Here is an 18,746-nt window from a genome sequence, read left to right on the forward strand (position 1 = left end):
TTATATGCTTATGTTGTTATGAAAAAAATTGTATGTTTATGGATGTTTTATTCTCTTACAGCCCGAGGACGTGCTGTGATTTACCAGGGGGGAATGTAGCACCCTGAGGACTCGGCTGCTACAGGGGTATTACACCTCAAGCCAGAGGTGTGGTATTCCACTCCCGGGTAAGGATGGAGTGTGGGACTGAGCTCAGATAGCTGCATACACTACATACATCCCATTTCCGGGGGACAGACCGACGGTACTCCCACCAGTATATGTGCAGGTACGACAGTGTCTGTCCCTGGCTGGAGTGGGAGGGGGGGTGGAACATCCCAGTAGTGTAGGGGCAGATAGGGGGAGCAGTCTGGGTAAGGCTAGGAGCTCATTGGGTGCTGGTCACCTGAGCTCACACATAGAGGGAGTATATAAGGTGGGCACCATCTTAGATCAGAGTCAGTCTTCTGTAGAGGGTCAGTCAGTCCTGAGAGAGGTCCAGGAGCGCCTGCAGAGAGAAGAGAGAGAGGAGAAGAGAAGGACCCAGAGGGGGAGAAGAAGGAACCCCAAGAACCCAGTATACAACCAGAAGGGTGAAGGGTTGGCACGCAAGGGAACCGGATCCCAAATTAGTGGAGGAGAGAAACTACCCTCAACCAAGAACCGGAGGCTGCGACATTACATGTGGAGCAGCCCCTCACCAAGTCCACTAAGAAGGCACACCGAGCATAGGGTCGGGGAAGCCAAAGAAGGTTCACCCAACAGGAGACCCGAGGGAGCCGGACATAAGTGGACCCCTGGTGGGAACGGCCAGTAGAGAGGACAGTCAGAAAGGGAGCTCAGGACCACGCTCCAGAATTGCTTGGGGGTTGGCCGAGTCCAGGACCTGGTGGACGCAGCACGGCTCGGGCGGTCACTCAAGGCCAGAGTGACCAACAGAACAGCAGTAAGTAAAAACCCTGAACTGCACAGCCCGACTCTGAGTCTTCTTACCATCCACACTGCACCACCACTACCACCATCCTCTACACCTGACCCCCTGAGGCTATACCCCTCCCGTTGGGGGTTATACTACCACAGCTGCACATATACCACCAGCCTCAGCGGACCCTGCTGCAGCGGCGGCCTTTTGACCGCAAATCAACGGGTGGCGTAGTCGACACTAAGAACAACTATAACATCTGTAAAGACTGCCACACACTGAGTTTGACACCCTGGGCACGGACCGGGTCGCCGCCACTCGGAGACTACAACCCCCATCTGATCCGGCTCCGGGTAATCCCCAAACAGCACTGGCCCAGGGGGCGCGTCAAAAGTCTTATTGGAAAGCGTAGCACGATCTTTCTGTGTCTGCCTTTGCCATTTTCTCTCTCCTCCTTTCCCTCTTCATTGAGTATAATAGGAGGTGTAATCGGACACCTCATTATGCTGACAGTCCATATGTGTTGAACAGGAGGCGGGATACGGGGGGAGGGGAGGAAGTGGCTCATAAGTGGGGAAGGAAGCATATTTCTCTGATAAGGTAGATTGCAAAGTTTATTATACTGTCTGTACTATTGATTTATATTTGTTATCAGTACAGTTCCCATTTAAGTAAAGAATGAAATAAAAAAAAAGGGTGACTACTGGGGAGAATAGACTAAGCCAGAATAAAAGGAAGCGTTTAGGGTTTTTCTGCATTGTGTCGTGTTCTGCGATATAGAATTTTATAAGGTGTCTAGAAAGACAGAAATATTCCCATTCCAAAAGATCAAACACCAGTTCTGAATCTCATTTAGTCAGACAAAGATAGTAAAATTGGCCAGATCCTACAATTTCACTTAAATGTGCTAAAGATCCACATTAACCATCATCTGGCAACTACAACTACAGTTAAAAGGGTTTTCCTTGAATGGTCACTGTCATTTCAATAAACCTTGCATTAATCAACTACGCAAGCAAATAGAATTAACTTTGTAATGTAACAGCAAAAATCTGCTTCTTTCTTAAAAGATGCAAAGTTAAAAAATAGTAAAAAAAAATGCAGGATACAAGTCATATTCAGGAACAAATAGGGCGAAAACAACACTCAGGATAATCAACCAATAAATCTAAGAAACCAATATTTATTGAAAATCGTGGGAAAATAGACTCGCATATATCGGGGGGGAGGTATATGGAGCAACAGCTTGATATGTTTTATGTATTATATGGCACATTTTATGGATTATCCTTTAGAATTATTTAATAAAAACATTGCATTTAAAGTGTAGTGTATATACTGAGCGACTACGTGGATATATGGGGGGGGTTCAGTATGTTGCTCCCCCTGATATATGCAAGTCTATTTTTCCACCATTTTCAGCTATTCTATGGGTTGCATATCCTGAGAGCTATTTCTTCCCTATTTTTCTTTTCTTTTCCTGAATATGATGCTGACCACATAATCTTGCCTGGCAGGATTTTGATCTGTGGATGGTGGGTGAGAAGGCTGACTTTCTACTTTACATTAGTGCTGGATGTACTTAGTGTGATGTCATCGGACGCCAAATACATGGCGGTCTAGTACTTTATACCCATTGGTGAGGAGCCAACTACAGAGGTTTCTTCATATAATTTATGTGTGCTCTCTCTAGGATACACGTCATATAATGGGCAGAAATAGTTATTCCTCAGGTACACTCACGACAGCTTATTCTGAAAGTTCGCCAAAAATGCCAGATACACTTTAAGGGTATGAGCACACAAATTTTTCAGGTGGTTATACTCCTTAGCCTTCCTGAAAAAAAAAAAGCACTAAATTAACTTTAAAAAGAATCAGCATGTGAATTGCAATGTAAAAATGACTTGTTGCTCCGATGTTTAGTCTTCTGAGCATCTCTTGCCTGCTTCACGTTCTTTTTGATCTTCTCTTACCTCTTTCACATATGTAAAAGCGCCAAGCGGTTAAAAGTGGTGATCTGTCCATTTCTTCAGGCGGCTTCCGTTTGTAAGCCGCTCACTAATTTATACATACAAGTATGAAAAAAAAAAGCTTCAGGACAAACACCCCTGCCATTTTCCTGAAATGTCTTCTGCTTCCAAAATCCAACAGATTCATGCGCATCTTAGGCTGTGTGCCCACTATGCGTTTTTTAAGCGTTTCCGCAGCGGCAATTCCGCTGCAGAAACGCTTAAAAAACGCTTGGTAGAAGGTCTGCCATGTTCCCCAATGATAATCCGCATGTGCTATACACATGCTGCGGAAATTTCAGCTGCGGGTTATCATTGTGGAAAAATCTGCAGCACTAGCAATTATTTTGCGTAAACGCGGCGTTATCGCCGCCATTGACTTGCATTGGAACGCATGGAATCCGCATCACTGGATCTGCAGATGCAGAATCCATGCGTTCTAATGTGCGGATGGTACCCGGGTCTGGAGAAGAGGAGACTCTCCTCCGGACCCGGGTACCATAGTACCTGTAAAAAAAAATAATAAAATAAAAAATATACAGTACAGACCAAAAGTTTGGACACACCTTCTCATTTAAAGATTTTTCTGTATTTTCGTGACTATGAAAATTGTACATTCACACTGAAGGCATCAAAACTATGAATTAACACATGTGGAATTATATACTTAACAAAAAAGTGTGAAACAACTGAAAATATGTCTTATATTCTAGGTTCTTCAAAGTAGCCACCTTTTGCTTTGATGACTGCTTTGCACACTCTTGGCATTCTCTTGATGAGCTTCAAGACGTAGTCACCGGAAATTGTCTTCCAACAATCTTGAAGGAGTTCCCAGAGATTCTTAGCACTTGTTGGCCCTTTTGCCTTCACTCTGCGGTCCAGCTCACCCCAAACCATCTCGATTGGGTTCAGTTCGGGTGACTGTGGAGGCCAGGTCATTTGGGGTAGCACCCCATCACTCTCCTTCTTGGTCAAATAGCCCTTACACAGCCTGGAGGTGTGTTTAGGGTCATTGTCCTGTTGAAAAATAAATGATGGTCCAACTAAACGCAAACCGGATGGAATAGCATGCCGCTGCAAGATGCTGTGGTAGCCATGCTGGTTCAGTATGCCTTCAATTTTGACTAAATCCCCAACAGTATCACCAGCAAAGCACCCCCACACCATCACACCTCCTCCATGATTCACGGTGGGAACCAGGCATGTAGAGTCCATCCGTTCACCTTTTCTGCGTCGCACAAAGACACGGTGGTTGGAACCAAAGATCTCAAATTTGGACTCATCAGACCAAAGCACAGATTTCCACTGGTCTAATGTCCATTCCTTGTGTTCTTTAGCCCAAACAAGTCTCTTCTGCTTGTTGCCTGTCCTTAGCAGTGGCTTCCTAGCAGCTATTTTACCATGAAGGCCTGCTGCGCAAAGTCTCCTCTTAATAGTTATTGAAGAGATGTGTCTGCTGCTAGAACTCTGTGTGGCATTGACCTGGTCTCTAATCTGAGCTGCTGTTAACCTGCGATTTCTGAGGCTGGTGACTCGGATAAACTTATCCTCAGAAGCAGAGGTGACTCTTGGTCTTCCTTTCCTGGGGCGGTCCTCATGTGAGCCAGTTTCTTTGTAGCGCTTGATGGTTTTTGCAACTGCACTTGGGGACACATTCAAAGTTTGCCCAATTTTTCGCACTGACTGACCTTCATTTCTTAAAGTAATGATGGCCAATAGTTTTTCTTTACTTAGCTGCTTTTTTCTTGCCATAATACAAATTCTAACAGTCTATTCAGTAGGACTATCAGCTGTGTATCCAACAGACTTCTGCACAACACAACGGATGGTGCCAACCCGATTTATAAGGCAAGAAATCCCACTTATTAAGCCTGACAGGAAACACCTGTGCAGTGAAAACCATTTCCGGTGACTACCTCTTGAAGCTCATCAAGAGAATGCCAAGAGTGTGCAAAGCAGTCATCAAAGCAAAAGGTGGCTACTTTGAAGAACCTAGAATATAAGACATATTTTCAGTTGTTTCACACTTTTTTGTTAACTATATAATTCCACATGTGTTATTTCATAGTTTTGATGCCTTCAGTGTGAATGTACAATTTTCAAAGTCATGAAAATACAGAAAAATCTTTAAATGATGAGGAGTGTCCAAACTTTTGGTCTGTACTGTACATTATACTCACCATCTGATGGCCCACGGTGTGCTTGTGTCTGCTTGCCGGCAGCTCGCGGTAGACTAAAGGACCTGCGCTGACGTCATGTAGTCATGTGACGGGTCACGCGACCGCTGACGTCGGCAGATCCTTAAATCTACCGCGAGCTGCCGGCAAGCAGACACAAGCACACCGCGGGCCATCAGAAGGTAAGTATATATTTATTTTTTTTACATTCTTTACGGCCACACTATATAAATCCATGCCGGTTGATTGGATTTATGTAGTATGACCAAGTTGTGAAGCACTTTCCAAGTGATGCTAAAATCGCTTGGAAAGCGCTTGTCAACCCGCATGTGGAAATGCATGTGAAGAACACTTCACTTCCACTTGTCCCTGGCAGGAAAAACGCATGTATAATCCGCATGTACAATCCGCATGTACAATCCGCATGCGTTTTTTCTGCCAAGGAGATGCAGAAACGCTCAGGAAAAATCCGGAGCATTTCTGCATCGTGGGCACATAGCCTAAAAGCTCCCATACACAGACAAATGTCAGCTGAACCAGCCAAATTCAACAGGTTCGGCCAATTCAATGTATCAGTCGGCGGCTTTCTCATAAAGAACACAGAAGCGCTTGGCCGTGCGAGCACTCATGTGTATGGAAGTATTGTTCAGCCGACAGCTATCTAATGTGTATGGCCAGCCTTAAACAGGCCGAAAATGTTTTACCAGATGGTGTCCAACCCCTTGGGGACCTCCACAGAGTATCAGAAACATTCTGTACATATGGTTGGACCAAAGCAAACACTGATGGTGCATCTCAAATAAAGGTCATCAGTGTTTTGGACAAGGAAAACCTCTGTTTTTGGTGAAGTTAAAGAAGCACTCCTCCTCCTCCCATCAAAGTTTTTGTCCTCTTAATATATTGCAGTCATCATATTATATAGCTCTGTGTACTTACAATTGCTCATTTTGCCCTTCTATCCAGATAATTCTTCTCTTTTCTCTGCTTTATGAAGAAACAAAGTGTCTTGTCACTGCCCTCTTCAGCTCCTGACCCAGCTGCTCCCTCCTCCCCCTGCCATAGACTTTTGCAGTGACTCATGAGTTATACAGGGAAACTTGACCTCCTGTTTCTACATAGAGCTTAGCTGGATTCAGCAAGTCAGTTTTCAATCACGTGATGTCATAGATATAATGCAAAAGAGAAGAATTAGCTGGGTAGAAAGACAAAATGAGCAATTTTAAGTACACAGTGCTATAAAATCTGATTGCAATATATTAAAACGATAAACATTTTAATGGGAGTGCTTCTGTAAGATGATGTTAATTTTGGATTTTTCAGCTAAAATCAGAAGTAGATCCATAAAAGGAGTAGAAGTATCTAGATAAGTTTTATTTGTCCTTTTTTAGTGAAAAAAAAAACAAATAGAATGCAGATATTCATCTTTCAAAACAACCATCCCCTTGCTTGCCCAAGAGAAACATTTAATTTGGATCATTTGAATACAAAAGTCACCATTGTCTTCCCCCTGAAACAATTGTCACATCACACTAGTTTGTGGCCTGCTACCATGCAAAAATACAAACTGAAAGCATTTTTTTAACTAAAATGGTTTCCAATGTTGCTGTGAACAAATATTTCTGTTGTAATTGGACGTAGAGGTAGATGACTTCAGGAAACACCACAAACTGTATTTCTCTTGATCAATGCTCCTCCTGGATTTTTATGCTATGTACACATATTTGCCCATTAGGACGTAGCTGCATGGCGAGGACTAGCTTTCCACACCCAACATACAGTGTCCATGTTCCACCAGAACTTGTATCATACAGTGGAGCTAGGGAATTTAGATTGTGAGCCCGAATGGGGACAGCGCCAATAATACCTGCAAAGCGCTGTGGAATTAAATAGCAATATATGAGTAAAATAAAAATACAGTGCATGATAGAGACACCATACAGCGGCACACACTGCCTATATACGGCCCCATAGTGGGCCTCATGTCTTGCATGATAAGCGCTTAGAGATTCAAAGTATTATTTTGTTGTTGTTTTCACAATGAACCATAACTATGTAACCAGAGTCAATCGGTAATTACTTCCAAACGTATTTGATACTGATTAAATGCAGACGGGTGTTGGGAAAGTAGTGGTCATGAAGTAGGGGATAAGGTAAGTGAATTCAGGGGGATCTCTGACTGTACTAGTTAAAAACGCACAAATAAAAAAAGAATAATACAAAAAATGTTGCGGCTCCATCCCCCACTACGATGCCTCCCCCAACACATAAGAGGGATGCTGATGTAACAGCCTGGCAGCCGCTGCCTCCTCACTGATGAGAATCATGTGAGGCTACAAAACTCTGCTGCAGAGCAGCTCTGCAGCCAACGCTCTGCAAGTCATTGGACATCCCAAGAAGAAATGACACCTCGCTGCTCCGCAGAATGTGCAAAGCAAGCAAAAGTAACACAATTAATAGCAATAATGTCTCCTGTATATAAAGATATAGGAAAGTCTCCTCCCAAGATATCTATAAAACGCTGTGTACTTTGTGCTGGTAAGCTGAGAGTTGGGAGAGGTTCCATTTCCTCTGTCTGCTCCTTGCATGTCTGATGTCATTGTATTCGGCAAGAATTTTCTAACAATGCCCCCTCCTCCCATTTATTGAGTGGCTGATAAGCGCTGAGTGCATTCATGTATGTAATGCTTCAGATTGTTCTGCGTCTCTCTCCACAGCAACTAAAGAAATACCGGTATAATGAGTTGACATAAAGTTTGCCTTCCTTCCCTCCAGGTAGAGGTGCTAATATTTGTTTTCTCTCTGCACTACAACAACTTGACTGTTTAATCAATAGCATCCAGATTAGAAGGGAAAACAGCCATGCAAGGGTTTGTCACACAGAAGCCAAAATAATTTAAGAGAGACTAAATACTGGGACTACAAAACCCCTAATGAGCTGCCGTTAGGCCACGTTCACACGTTCAGCATGTTACATCAGAATTTTTAAGTCAAAACCAGGAGTGGGGGGGAAATGCAGAAGTGGTGACGTGTTTCTATTATACTCTTCCTCTGATTGTTCCACTCACAAATATTGATGTAAAACACTGAATGTGTGAACGTGGCCTTAGAAAGCAAACAAAGTGTTTCAGTCTCAATCACACAGAATTGCTGCATTAAACAACCCTGTATCACAGCACACTTAAAAAGGATCAGTCACTAAATTAAGAGAGGCCAATTTTAGCTCTTATTTTTTTTCCCGCTACTCCCCTGAGTATTCCACTTTTTTCTCTTTTTTTTTTTTTTTTTTTTAAATCCGCCATTTAGTTCCAGAGATAAGGTCCTTTTTATATAGTTTTTATGGGCGTGGCTCACAGGGCAATAATGCAGAGCAGCCCATAGACACGCCCCAGAAGATCCTGTGTTCCACGCCCCATTATAAAGATCAGCCTAAAGACACGCCCCAGAGGATCCTGTGAGCCACGCCCCATTATAAAGATCAGCCTAAAGACACGCCCCAGAGGATCCTGTGAGCCACGCCCCATTATAAAAAGCAGCCTAATGGCACGCCCCAGAGGATCTGAGAGCCACGCCCCATTATAAAGATCAGCCCATAGACACCCCCTAGATGATCCTGAGAGCCACGCCCCATTATAAAGATCAGCCTAAAGACACGCCCCAGAGGATCGTGAGCCATGCCCCATTATAAAGATCAGCCCATAGACACCCCCTAGATGATCCTGAGAGCCACGCCCCATTATAAAGATCAGCCTAAAGACACGCCCCAGAGGATCGTGAGCCATGCCCCATTATAAAGATCAGCCTAAAGACACGCCCCAGAGGATCCTGTGAGCCACACCCAATTATAAAGATCAGCCCATAGACACCCCCTAGATGATCCTGAGAGCCACGCCCCATTATAAAGATCAGCCCATAGACACGCCCCAGAGGATCCTGTGAGCCATGCCCCATTATAAAGATCAGCCTAAAGACACGTCCCAGAGGATCCTGTGAGCCACGCCCCATTATAAAAAGCAGCCTAATGGCACGCCCCAGAGGATCCTGTGAGCCACACTCCATTATAAAGATCAGCCCATAGACACGCCCCAGAGGATCCTGTGAGCCACGCCCCATTATAAAGATCAGCCTAAAGACACGCCCCAGAGGATCCTGTGAGCCACGCCCCATTATAAAAAGCAGCCTAATGGCACGCCCCAGAGGATCTGAGAGCCACGCCCCATTATAAAGATCAGCCCATAGACACCCCCTAGATGATCCTGAGAGCCACGCCCCATTATAAAGATCAGCCTAAAGACACGCCCCAGAGGATCGTGAGCCATGCCCCATTATAAAGATCAGCCCATAGACACCCCCTAGATGATCCTGAGAGCCACGCCCCATTATAAAGATCAGCCTAAAGACACGCCCCAGAGGATCGTGAGCCATGCCCCATTATAAAGATCAGCCTAAAGACACGCCCCAGAGGATCCTGTGAGCCACACCCAATTATAAAGATCAGCCCATAGACACCCCCTAGATGATCCTGAGAGCCACGCCCCATTATAAAGATCAGCCCATAGACACGCCCCAGAGGATCCTGTGAGCCATGCCCCATTATAAAGATCAGCCTAAAGACACGTCCCAGAGGATCCTGTGAGCCACGCCCCATTATAAAAAGCAGCCTAATGGCACGCCCCAGAGGATCCTGTGAGCCACACTCCATTATAAAGATCAGCCCATAGACACGCCCCAGAGGATCCTGTGAGCCACGCCCCATTATAAAGATCAGCCTAAAGACACGCCCCAGAGGATCCTGTGAGCCACGCCCCATTATAAAGATCAGCCTAAAGACACGCCCCAGAGGATCCTGTGAGCCACGCCCCATTATAAAAAGCAGCCTAATGGCACGCCCCAGAGGATCCTGTGAGCCACACTCCATTATAAAGATCAGCCCATAGACACGCGCCAGATGATCCTGTGAGCCACGCCCCATTATAAAGATCTGCCTAAAGACATGCCCCAGAGGATCATGTGAGCCACGCCCCATTATAAAAAGCAGCCTAATGGCACGCCCCAGAGGATCCTGAGAGCCACGCCCCATTATAAAAAGCAGCCTAATGGCACGCCCCAGAGGATCCTGAGAGCCACGCCCCATTATAAAGATGAGCCCATAGACACGCCCCAGATGATCCTGTGAGCCACACTCCATTATAAAAAGCAGCCTAATGGCACGCCCCAGAGGATCCTGAGAGCCACGCCCCATTATAAAAAGCAGCCTAATGGCACGCCCCAGAGGATCATGTGAGCCACGCCCCATTATAAAGATGAGCCCATAGACACGCCCCAGAGGCTCCTGAAAGCTACGCCCCATTATAAAGATCAGCCTAAAGACACGCCCCAGAGGATCCTGTGAGCTACACCCAATTATAAAGATCAGCCTAAAGACACGCCCCAGATGATCCGGTGAGCTACACCCAATTATAAAGATCAGCCTAAAGACACGCCCCAGAGGATCCTGTGAGCCACGCCCCATTTAAATCTCAGTCTAAAGACACGCCCCAGAGGATCCTGAGAACCACACCCCATTGTAAGGATCAGCCTAAAGGCACGCCTCAGAGGATCCTGTGAGCCATGCCCCCTTGTAAAAACTAGAAAAATGAGCACTAACTATAAAGTCCCATATCTCTGGAACTGTAGAGTGGATTTTAAAAATGAAAAAAGTGGAATAATCAGGGGAGCAGCAGGGATAATATAAACAAAAACTGCACACTTTTGATCTGGTGACATGTTCTCTTTAAACCCCTATATGACCATACAATGAAATCAAAAGCACTCTATTTACCACATCATGATCTTAGATTTTCCATGAGAGCATTGGTACTAGGAGAGAGGTATAGAGCTCACCATGCTTGTCCAAACCATGTGAAGGTGAGAATACTGTATCGATGGGTGCCAAATCCTGCTGGTGCGGCAAAGCAAAACGAAAATCGAAGAATTTGGCGGCACTTGCATCCAATGAATAAAAAATACTTTATTATATATCCATAAAAACGAGCAAATCCATGTGGAAGTGAATTAAAAACTGACGCGTTTTATGGATTTATAATAAAATATTTTTCATTCATTGGATGGAAGTGCCGCCAAATTCTTCTATTTCCGTTTTTCTTCCAAGAGAGATTATATTTGCAAAAGTAGTACCTGCTCCAATTGCCACTCCTCCGCTGATTCTGGAATAGTTTGTCCTTTTTTTCTGTGCCCCTCCATTCCAAAGTTATACCCATGGTAATAAAGATGCAAGTTCTCCCTTCAACCAACTGGGCATGTACCGTAGAACTTCTATCATAGAGGAGAAAAACAAACAGCCACAGAGAAGTTCTGTTCTATATGCCCAATTGATTGAAGGGGAAATTTGCATCTTTATTACTGGGGAACATAACTTTGGAACAGGGAAAAAAAAAACTTTCAAAATGAGTGGAAATAGGAGAAGGTACTCAGTTTAAATAAAAAAAAATTCCAGTGAAAGGTCAGCTTTAAAGCCAGTGTCCAGTAAGAAGCTCAAAATTATATGTAAGTCTGTACCTAAGGATCTGGTTACCTGCTTTTTATTTTCCTTAGTATTTGCTGTTTAGCTTCTTTTTAGCGCACTTCCATTTGGACATAGCTGTGATCATCGACTACAGCTTCCTTACAGTAGTCTGAGACACGCCCCATCTCATCATTGGTGCAAGGTGCTCCTATATCCCACCCCCTGCAGCTCTAGCTGCTCTGATTGGCTACAGTGTAAATTCACAGGCTCATTAAGGAGTCAGTGCAGGGAGGGATGATTTGTATTACAAAAAAGCTAAAATAAGTCATAAAATACAGAATACTGAGCATTGTCATTTCTTTTAAAACATAGCAATGAAAGGGTTATTATTTCTGTAACCAGGAAGCCGGGCAGCCCTCTGTAGTGAGGCCACTGAAACGGAAACCCTGCACTCAGTGGCCAGGGACAGACAAGGAAAGATCAGCAAAAAAAAATCCCACTTTGCAGGAAATCCGTCAGCATGTAGGAATCTGCGTGTGCTTACCCTGTAATCACTTACACACCAACATATCCTGGACTCGAGCCTCGGAAGAGACTACAACTACTGCAAAAAAATGGGGAAGAAACTAAGAAAAGTATTTAAGTAATCTATACTATACTGAGCTCATGTATCTGGTCTGACAGGTAAAAAAAAAAACATTTTCTATTTATTTGCACCAAGAAAAGGAAGTTAATTATACAAAGAATAGTATTTACCATATATAGATTATTATTAATAATAATAATAATATTATTTACAAGCTATGAGTAAAACAAGAAAAAAAGAAAGTTCACACAGTTTATTTGGGGCGGCATATTCACTTTATATATGTTTTTTGCTGTGGGCTTTGTTGCAGATTTGCCAGAAGTTCCCACAATGAGATTTTGATATGTTTGTGACCCTGCGTATATTTGCGGTGAAAAAAAACACAGCATCTTACAATTTCAACAAAATGGGTAGGATTTAAAGAAATCTCATGCCCACTGTGCTTTTTTTTTTTATTATTATTATTATTTAGCACTGCATAAACTGACCCATGTTACTTTTTTTTAGATCTGAATTGATTTAATCTCTCTTGCAGGTACGCTGAGTTTTATGTGTGGATTTTCCCTATAGAATTACATTAGATGCTGAAAATCTGTAAGTAAAAAACACACGTAATCCGCACATAACTATCAATAAAGTATCAAAAACACAGCTTAATTTAAAAAAATATATACATACCAAAAAGAGGCAAAAACCACAGCATCAAAAATGTATGGAGAAAAAAAAGCAATGAAAAACATAAGTAACCTAATTTAGGTAATAGGTGCAGAAAATCTGCAACATCAAAAACACACAAAATACTCATGGTGGAACGCAGCATTAGTATGTAGACAAGTCTTTTTCAGGCAGATTCCTTTCTGAAAACTGCCTGAAAAAGGTTTGTATTGGCACAAATGATTAATTCTATATGTGCAGAAAACTGAGAGCACATTATGGTTTAGTGATTATCCCTTTAAGGGTTTGTACACACAACATCTTTTTCACGCGGGTTTTGCTCTGAATCCCACCTGAAAAAGTGGTAGCTAAACTCTCAAAAGATTGAACATATGCATTTCTATGTAAAAGCATCTTGCTGTGCATTTGTTCAGTCTTTTTAGCATCTTTTTATTGCTTCAGGTTTCTAAAGAGGCCAAGCGGTTACAAAAGTGAGCTGACCAATCTTCAGGACTTCCCTTGAATTGCAAAGTGCAAAATCCGCTCCAAAATCCATACAAAATTGACTGCAAATCTTGAAATCTGTATCGCAGATCAATCTTTGCACAGAAATTTTCAACATGGAGATGAAATTTATATAAATCCCATTGGCTTAACTAGTACTGTGTTACTGCAGGCAAATCAGCAAGGAAAATCATGTGTAAAATACACTGGAGATCTTATCAAAGGATTGCAAAACCAAAGTGTTCTGGCGGGTTTTCAGATATTACTACAGCCTGGATACATGGCCTGCATTCTGCTGGACAATACGGGATATTATACATTTTCCCACAGTTTACCACTCCGGCATATTAAACTAGCGATTCGGATAATCCCAGATTTGCAGTCTTCGCACATCCCAGATATAATCTTACTAAGAATCACACCTGAAGGATTACAACATGTGATACTGACTGATCAGGAAACAAAAAGATAAAAATGTTCTTTGTATTTCACTTAAGCCTCATTTCAGAAGTTTTTCTTGTCCATGCATTGTTTTTTCACAAATATAACAAGTACCCGCTATAGTCTATGTGGCAGTTCACATGTCCGAGTCTTTCCGCGCGTTCTCAAAAAAATACCGGACAGGTGCCTGTGGATCCAAATTACCCATACAAGTTTATGGGTCCGTGAAAAATTTCAGAGCATATTTTAACATTGTAATTGGGTAGGAGAAGCTTTGCAATTTCTTTTGTCTTTCAGTGATGAAGCACTGTGGTAAAAACCAAAAACATACCAAACTAATGAAAATAAGATCCAAAACACAGACAAAAATCGGTCAGATATTGTTTATGAGAAAAATCACTGCTGGCTGAATGAGTGCTTAGGTAAGTAAGCGGCTCGTGAACTAAACCCCTCACAAGCCTGGACTGTTTTGTATAGGTTGAGTAAAATGATTCAATGTAAAACGCGTCGTACATAGAAAACGAGAGTTAGATTACATTCACCAATTCTCTAGAGCATAATTTTGTCAAAAATCAATACACGGGTGAGCAATGTCATCCCAACACATACACTAAGCTAGGAATATCGCCACCATGTTTACAACAAGCTTTCTCCCATGCAGCAACCTGGAAGTGACATACAACACAACGCGATAAAGCAAACAGCATGGAACGCAATTCTGTAATAATGACTCAATCTGGTAATTTATGTGTTTCCATAGGAACTTCATCTCAGCGATGTACAGTTGATATGATCTGCTACACGATGCCTCCTCCACACTTCTGCAGTTGAAAAGGGAGGTGCAAAAAAAATTCTCACAGAGGCCTTGGCCAGCGGGGGTCAAATATTCTCTTTAATCTACAGATTCTTTCACATTTGATAGGCTTTAATCCTCTGACCCGGCAACCCCACATTCCTCCGTATCTCTGTCACAAATGGACCATTCAGAGGATGAAACTGCAGCACGTTGCACAACAGCTCCTGCACAGCCACAATCCAATAGTTGTTCCTAACTTACCATGTGCAGTGGTAAATACAGCTATTCACACTCTACTTGCACCCTTAGGTCAGAGGACATGTTGGCGCAGTAGGGATCAGCACTCCACATAACCTGGAGACGCACTGAGCTCTGTCCACTCCGTCTGGATGAGATCTGATACATTTACAATCATGTCACGTCATAATATCAGACTATAAATTGACGCTCAATAGTTACTAATGGATTAAACATCATGGAGAAATTCCCAGACTGACCCTCTGGCTCTAGCAGTATACGCTGTACTATAAAAAACTTCTATTTAAAGGGGTTGTCCCCTTTCACCAAACTTCAGCCCAAGGCTCAGTTAGGTCTAAAAAAAAAATCCAGTTTACTCACCCTTCCCAGGTCCGGCAATGTGTCTTCGCCACTGCCCCAGTCTCTAGTTTGGCCACAATGATGATGGCACATTGACAGTGCTGCAGCCAATCACCTAGCTCAGATCGTCTACAACAGTAGCTGCTGAGCTTAGTGATTGACTGCAGCGCTATCGATGTGATGTAACCGCTGTGACCAAAAAACCCAGACCAGTCAGCAGCATCGTCACATCACTGGAACCGGAGAACGTAAAAGAAAGCTTGGTATGTTCTTTAACCCCTCACTGAGCCTGCGGGCAGAAGTACGAATAAATCTGACAACCACTTTAAGGCTCGATTCACATTTGCGTGAGAGTCTTTGCAGATTCTGCCATATGGGATGGGAAAAAATGTGAAGAATGAGGTGTTGTTTTTCTTGACGACGTTACGGACATCACGGCGTTGTCTGTGCGAGTCATGTGACAGATCCGGCTTTCAGTTTTATTTTATTTTTTAAGATATAGGAACAATTAGTAAAGAGCCCAGTAATTTTTTTTCTGTAAAGTGTGTGTGTGTAATTGAGCAGCTTAGGTAATGGTCTCCGTGAACTCAATGAATAATGGGTCAAGTGTAAAGCCAGCGCTGCACATAAAGGACGTAGCGGGCAGATGGTCATCCGCTATGCTGCACTGCTTCAGGACAAATCAAGAATGGCACCGGGACGCAGACTATTGTAGTCCTGCCAGGAAACACCATCGCATCCACCCATTCTGACATCAATATGTCACAAATAAAAACTACTGAAAAAGACACATATGTAGCAAACTATAATTATATGGAGTTTTTCACAAGACTACACAGTCAGAGGTCACAAAAAAAGAATTAACCACAGATTCAGCACAGGACAATAGTCAGTTATCTGCTGGAAAGAGAATACTGTTACAAAACTGCAAAAATAAACAAACAAACAAATGATAAAAAGAAACTTTCCAGGGGATAGGAAATAAAATGCAAGATCCGTAGTTTGTCAGGCTCTGAGGTCGCCGGACTCGCTGTGCGTCCGTACTGTTGCTTAGTGACTCGTGCATCGCTCCCTGGACATTTGTATGGCAGGGGGAGGAGAGAATTTTGTGGAGGGAGAATGTGGTACTGCGGTTTCCTGGAGACAGGAATCTCATGCTCCCACCCCAGGTCTCCAGCCACGTAGGAGCCCTCCCTGCCAAACTCCACTCCTCCCTTCCCTGGAAAGATTGGCCAGAGGTGAATGACAAGAGGAGGAAGGCGAGAGGTGGGACACGAAGAAGAACAGGTGGCGGATGTCACAGGGAGACAGGTGTTCTCAGCCAGAAAGCATCCTGCTGGGGTGAGCGCCCGTGCAATCTGTCATGCAACACAGCAAGACCACGGAAGACACCCCAAGAGTCAACGTGTACGCCGTCATGTACATCCAGCGAGTGCAAAAGGAACAGAATGCACGACCCAGAGGATGAAGAGTGGAGGGAAAAGGTGACATGAAATCATAGGGCTCTGAACAGGAAACAATAAACAAACATCCGGCTTAGGAGAGAACTCCATGCTGTACCCCAAAAGTGTACGGGCGGGAAACGCGTGGGCACAACGGAAACGTATGGACGGGGAGAACATGCAGGACATTAGGTGAGGTGCAACGCTCTAGAAACCCACAATGGACAATTGAATATATATGTATACACACATCAATCTTAGGAGAGTGCTCCATGCTGTACCCCAAAAGTGTATGGACGGGAAATGCGTGGGAACATCAGAAACATGAACAAACATATGGACGGGGAGAACGGCATGTGGGACATTAGGTGAGATGCGGCGTTCTAGAAACCCACAATTGACAATTGGAGAATATATATACACATCTGTTTTAGGAGAGATCTCCATGCTGTACCCCAAAAGTGTACGGGTGGGAAACGCGTGGGCACAACGGAAACGTATGGACGGGGAGAACATGCAGGACATTAGGTGAAGTGCAACGCTTTAGAAACCCACAATGGACAATTGGAGAATATATATACACATCGGTCTTAGGAGAGTGCTCCATGCTGTACCCCAAAAGTGTATGGACGGGAAACGCGTGGGCACATCAGAAACATATGGACGGGGAGATCGGCATGTGGGACATTAGGTGAGGTGCGGCGTTCTAGAAACCCACAATGGACAACTGGAGAATATATATACACATCTGTTTTAGGAGAGAACTCCATGCTGTACCCCAAAAGTGTATAGGCAGGAAATGCGTGGGCACAACGGAAGCGCATGGACAGGGAGAACAGCATACAGGACATTAGGCGAGGTGCGACGTTCTAGAAATCCACAATAGAAAATTTAATACATACACACCTGTCTTAGGAGAGTGCTCCATGCTGTACCACAAAAGTGTACGGGCAGAAAACGCGTGGGCACAATTGAAACATGGAGAAATATATGGACGGGGAGAACGGCATGCAGGGCATTAGGCGAGGTGCGTCGTTCTAGAAATCCACAATAGACAATTGGGGAATAAATAAATATATATACACATGTGCGAAATTCCGATCCAATCGTAAATAATTCCAACACATTTTAGACAACGACCACAAAGTGCGTCAGTCTCATCACATTTCCGCAGTGTAAGTACAGACGTGTTTCCTACAGGAGAATTTCTTCATTCCTTTAAAGTATAAAAAAAATTCAATAAAGATTTGTAAAAATCCCCAGAAAGTCTCTCGGGCACCGGCCGCAGCATGTGAACATGGCATTGGCAGGACTTGAACTTAGTAGCCAGCAGTGGTCCATAGGCAGAAGTGCAGGACCGAGCTCATCCCAATGTAGAGGCGGCACCGGCACTGCCAGCAGGAGGATGCCGGCCACAATGCCCGGCTGCCTATGTCGTACACAAGTCACACAGCGGTACCGCAGCCATAGAGAATACTGACAGGCGACAAAGGCACAGCAGAAGGCGCACGGTACGGAGCGCAGCGTCACACAGTAGTTACCGGCGCCGCGGACACGGCTGTTACTGACCATATGGACGCCGTAGTCCCGGGTCGCGGCCGCAGTCCGGACTTGCTCAGCTCCTGTCCCCTCCGCGCAGCCCCAGCTCACTCTACACGACTCACTAGCCGGGAAACGCTCAGCTCAGACTTCTGCCCCGCCCCCAAGCTCCCATTGGACGAACCCCACAACTCCTGGTCTTCCATTGGATGAGAGCAGTGTCGGTCACGGACACACAGGCGTCTATTGTGCTCCGGAGGTTTATTCAGGGCAAGGTTTAGTAACTCTTCCAGCGCTGAAGAAAATGCAGCAACAGACGCTGCAAGATCACAGCACCTCAATGTGTACGGGCGTGTATGTGTAACGTCTGTGCCTGGCGTACAGCTAGTACAGCGGAATACCGCAGCTGTCGCGCACAGCAGGATAGCCAGGCTTTGTACTGTCCTGTCTGCCTTAGAAGAAGAAGGATTTGACTATGGCGAACTGCATCACTTCTCCTCTGCCTTCTCGTCTGCACCACTTCTCTGCACTGCTTCTCCTCTGCACCACGTTTCTTCTCTGTACTACTTTCTGCACCACTTTTCTTCTGTACCGCTTC

The 18,746-nt window shown here is 44.2% G+C and overlaps 1 protein-coding gene across 1 annotated transcript in view; it reads right to left on the minus strand.

The window, feature by feature from the left end:
- Positions 1-18,317, minus strand: part of AMOT (angiomotin) — a 69,352-nt gene extending 51,035 nt beyond the window's left edge. Inside the window, exon 1 of the mRNA XM_073641144.1 lies at positions 18,179-18,317. The gene's annotated coding sequence lies outside the window, so the exon portion shown is untranslated. The remainder of the gene's footprint in view (positions 1-18,178) is intronic.
- Between the last annotated feature and the right edge of the window lie 429 nt (positions 18,318-18,746).

Source organism: Phyllobates terribilis, unplaced genomic scaffold (assembly GCF_046119375.1).
Source record: "Phyllobates terribilis strain yellow unplaced genomic scaffold, ASM4611937v1 Scaffold_7__3_contigs__length_470593459, whole genome shotgun sequence".
Taxonomy (NCBI): Eukaryota; Metazoa; Chordata; class Amphibia; order Anura; family Dendrobatidae; genus Phyllobates; species Phyllobates terribilis.